Source organism: Triticum urartu, chromosome 3A, assembly GCF_056163025.1.
Source record: "Triticum urartu cultivar PI428250 chromosome 3A, HENAU_Tu73, whole genome shotgun sequence".
Lineage (NCBI taxonomy): Eukaryota > Viridiplantae > Streptophyta > Magnoliopsida > Poales > Poaceae > Triticum > Triticum urartu.
Genome location: NC_141875.1, coordinates 698275779 through 698280685, shown reverse-complemented (window position 1 = coordinate 698280685; position 4907 = coordinate 698275779). Strand labels below are relative to the sequence as shown.

The 4907-nt window shown below is 48.9% G+C and overlaps 1 pseudogene; it reads right to left on the bottom strand.

Annotated features, from left to right (window-relative positions):
• Nucleotides 1-602: 602 nt before the first annotated feature.
• Nucleotides 603-744, bottom strand: LOC147981784 (small nucleolar RNA Z247; annotated as a pseudogene).
• Between the last annotated feature and the right edge of the window lie 4163 nt (nt 745-4907).

The window sequence follows — 4907 nt, the reverse complement described above, 5'->3', positions numbered from 1 at the left end:
ATTATCAGTGGATAAGCGATGGGCGGAGATAAGGTTTTTGGCGGCATCGGGCACATGCAAGATGTTCTTAAGATGAAGATCACGAGTAGGGGTACGAACGGTAGTGTGACCAATATGACTAATTTCCATACCTTCTCCGTTTGCAGTGTGGACTTGATCGTTGTCGTGGTACTTGTTGTGGACGATCAACTTGTCGAGTTCGCTGGTGATGTGATCGGTGGCGCCAGTGTCCAGATACCAGTTGGTATCCACTCCATAGGACGAGGTTATGGCAGATCTAGCGCTCTTCTCGTTCTTGGTGTATGAGATGTCGAAGCGCCGGTAGCATTTGAGGGCGGTGTGATTCGGCCTCTTGCAGATCTGGCAGACGACCTCAGGAAGATCATCGGCTCCTCCGTTGCTGTTGCCGTTGTCACGGCCTCCATTGCCACGACCACCGCCTCCATTGCCACGACCTCTGTTGCTGCGGCCACCTCCTCCATTGCCGCGGCCACCGTTGCCGCGGCCACCTCCACCGCGGCCAAAGCCACCGCGACCACGAGAGATAGTGTTGGCGGAGGACTGGGAGGAGTGGTTTCCACCTTCGAACATAGCAAGACGCTTTTCAAAACTGATCAACTGAGAGTAAAGTTCAGCTACCTTGATTGGTTCAGTCCTCGAGGCGCAGATGGACAAGACAAACGAGATGTAATCGTAGTCTAGTCCGGCGAGGATGTAGGAGACCATGTCATCATCGTCGAGCAGCTTGCCTGCTGAAGCCATCTCGTCGCCCAGCGCTTTCATGCGCCCGATGTAGTCGGCGATGGTCGCGGTGCCCTTTTTGGTGGTGGAGAGGGCGATCCGCGTGTTGACGATGTTGGCCTGCGTATGGGAGAGGAACATCTCCCTGATGGCGGTCCATGCCGCGGCGGCCTTGGTGCAGTAGGCGACTTGGATCATCACAGGTGGCGAGATCGAGTTGAAGATGAAGCTGAGCACCTGCGAGTCTTGCGCCATGGTGACAAGATACTCCGGGTTTGGCACATCTGTCGGCTTACCGTCTTTATCGGCGAGCTTGGGCTCTGGGAACGGGTGATCAGGGTTGAGGAGATCGATCAGCTGTGCTCCGCGGATGGTGGCTAGGGCTTGCGCGCGCCAGACCAGGTAGTTTCCCCGGTGCATCTTGTCAGCGATGGGAATGAGGGCAAAAGCGGCGGCGACGGCGGAGCTGGAGCTAGCCATGACTAGGTTTGGATGTTGGAGAGGAAGTTGGCTCTGAATACCATGAAAGATTGGATGAAGCGTATGCCTCTAGCAGGGACGCGTTGCATGTTATATAGGCAAAGAGATTTACAAGATTTGGTAGTTGGTTATGTTGGATTGATCATCAAGAAAGAAATACAAGATGAGGATGAATCCTAACAACCACAACTATCGGTTACAACACCATGCAACACGCTAGCCTATCGGACGTACCAGGCGTATATACAGTTTATATTTATACCGTATATACATGTTACAATGTATTCTAACAAGCGTGAGCAAAAATGGGTACTTGTTAGGTCGGTTGTGTCATGTCTATAGATATGATGCTCCCCTGTTGTACGATGTTAGGTCGGTTGTGTCATGTCTATAGATATGATGCTCCCCTGTTGTACGAGTGACAGAGAGATTGTGATGTGATGGAAGAGCGGACTGAATTTGATGCTCCCCTGATCCTTGCGCAGACCTTTCCACCCTCGGGCTTGGTAGATACTTCCTTCATATCAAAATATAAGAAGCATTTTGAAGCTATCATGGACTCTAAAAACATTTTATAAAAAGTTACAGAGGGAGTATTAAACTAGGAGTAACACATATATCATACAAATGTGATTCATAAAAATGGCTAATATGTCACTCTAATTTTGTAAACACACAACATAAATCCGGAATAAAAAACTAATATCTTACTCTACCTAGTTTGCATACTACAAACTGTAGAAAATACTTGGATCACTACAAAATTTCTATGTTGTTTGGTTGTTTTGATCTGATCCTCATAGAGGTCTATGTACTATGGAGTACAATTTTTGCAACAACAAAAAATATCGAGTACAATGGAGGAGAGAGAATTGGAGTACAACACATGGTTGCTCAAACCAATTATATATCTTTATCTCTAAAATTCCCACTCAGTTGTGAAGCCGTGAAGCGAACAATTGTGATTGAATTTGAAGTCTTGCACACACATCGTCTTCTCGGCTTCGCCATCAATCACTTGCGTCTCTAATGGGTCGGCACCTAGGGCGGTAACCATGTCGCCTTCGGGTGCCTTACATGTCTCCGTTCTACGCCCCCCCCCCCCCCCCCCCCGCGCGCCCGCGCGCAGTCACAACGCAAGTGACGATGCAAACGTTATTGACGGGAGTTGTTGCCGATATGTGTAGCTCTAGATTTAGTTTTGTATGTCAATGTTGAGGTATGATGATTCAGCCATGGTTAGTTATGGTCGATGGTGTAGTCGTAGTTGAAGGCATTGCAGCAGTGTGTCAATGATGATGCATCGCTTCAAGGCGTCCCTCCTGGCAACGAAGTGTCGATGTCCTTTCATACTAGAGAAGTTGATGAAAAAATATATCTCTTTCTACACCAGCTTGGCATGTGGATGGTGCATGCTAGGATAGCTTCTCATAGATCCATGTACTCGATGAAGATTATTTTTTAACAATGGGACATGGCAGTAAAACTTGATGGCGATGGTTTGGCTTCGTGGAGATGTTGATGCAGATGTTCTCGATGCACTAGGCCAATGTAGACGTGTGTCGGTGCAGTGCTCGTTGTCTTGTGTGTGGAGAAGAAAAAACATAAATGAACGAGAGGTTTTATCGGGGGTTTACGGACCTCTTCTTTAACTAATCTCCACCCCTCCCTTTGAATTTCAAGGGGTGTGAGCTCCCCGTTAAATCCGTAATTATTTGCCTGTGCGTCTAGCATTGCTCGTGGATAAGTTCACCCTGCCATGATCCAACTCGTGCGTGCTTATCCACCCTGCCATGATCCAAGTTATGCGGGGAGTCCATTGACCGTGGGAGTCACTCCACATTGTTGTTTGGCATGTCGATGAGTTCATTGTACGTTGGTACCACAACTGGAGCTACGGTAATGAATTTGTACTGGTCGGTTTCCTATCCAAACGCGTTTAAACGCGAATCAGTTCAATTTGTTGCCGTGTGCCTCTGACTTGGTACAGAGCTGAAAAAAAACATAAAATGATACCAATTCATTACCCTAGCCGTAATTGTGGTACCAACGTGCAATTCACTCATGTCCCTAGGCCCCGATGTTGCCCTGAAAGCGGGAGCCTGGAGCTGTTGATGTGTGTGGTTCGTGGTGCATGACACCGTATGTGTGCCATTGGTGAAGCTTGCATGCACTGGTCGGAAGCCGTGTATGTACGTACGGAAGATAGGGCACATGGCTAGAACACATGCATATCATCCATACCTTGGACCCGACCATGTTGGAGTAGATATGCCAGGCCCGGGCCCAAGGGAGTGCAGCATGTGCGGCCGCACAGGGCCTCCAACTCCGAGGGGGCCCAATTTTTGTAGCACTTCACCACAGCCCAAAGGTAGGTCGCAGGCCTATTGTCTTGCACACCTTTACTGCTGGAAATGGTGCTTCACGGCTTCATAAAGCCCATGCAAATCTCGGGTCTCACCACGGTCAAATATGGCGAGCAATTATGAAGGGATTGTAAATGCTAAAACAGGGTCTCATAAAACACATTGGCAATGGTGTCTCCATGGATGTATGGATGGATAACTAGATCCCCAGAGATGAGATGATGCATCCCTGCGGCAGCATGGTATTGAACCCACCTAGGCTTGCGTTCGATTTTATTGATGCAACATCAGCTACTTGGAATCGCCAGAAGATATAAGAAACGTTTCTACCTATAGATACAGCAGCAATTATGGCAATTCCTTCGTGCACAAGAAACATAGACGACCTCTGTGCATGGAACTTCGAAAAGAATGGCACCTTCTCGGTTCATTCTGCTTACTGGATGCTAGTGGCTACACGTCAATGCATGGGGGCATGGCTCGAGGGTACCTCGGGGTCTTCTAGCTCACGCAAGGAGGAAGGATGCTGGAAATCTCTATGGAAAACACAAGTACCAGCAAAAATATGTATGTTCTTGTGGCGTTTATCCAAGCACTCGTTGCAAACAGAAGATGTTCGGGCTCATCACAACATGGCCACAAATAGTTCTTGCGGAATTTGTGGTCCAATGAACTCGTGGAGGCACTCACTCGTCGAATGCTCGATGTCTAGATGTGTGTGGGCACTGGGCACTGGATAATGATGATAAGTAGATAACATGATTGCCACCCCTGAGCCGAATACGAAACATTGGATCTTCACTCTAATGGAGAAGCTACCGCACCATGAGTTCGTCCACCTGGCTGCATCTTTATGGGCAATTTGGTCTGCTCGACGCAAGGTAATACACGAAGGAATTACCCAGGCCCGTCGAGAGGCATGTGCGAGCTGTGCACACGCACAGGCCCCCCAAAAACTGGGGGCCCCAAATCACTGTGTCATTACTCAGTAGCAGACCAGGCCACCAGGGATCGCACGAGAGAAAAAAGGCCTGCCCGCTCGTCCGCCCTTATTCCCGAGTCTCCCAGCTGTCATGTCTGACTTTTTTCAAAAAAAAAAGCCGTCATGTCTCTGACGTTTCATCTGCGCGCCGCCTGCCCGACTACCTTGTTCTACGTCTTCGCCTTCATCTGCAGATCTACCCGCACGAGCTGCTTCCTCCTTTCGCCCGTTCAGAGTCCCCACGACATGAATTTGTGACCCGTTAGGCCGTTCATCCGAGCCACTGATTGCTTGGACAGGCCTGTCAGAAGAGTCAAGGACGAGAAGCTCTTCGTCTC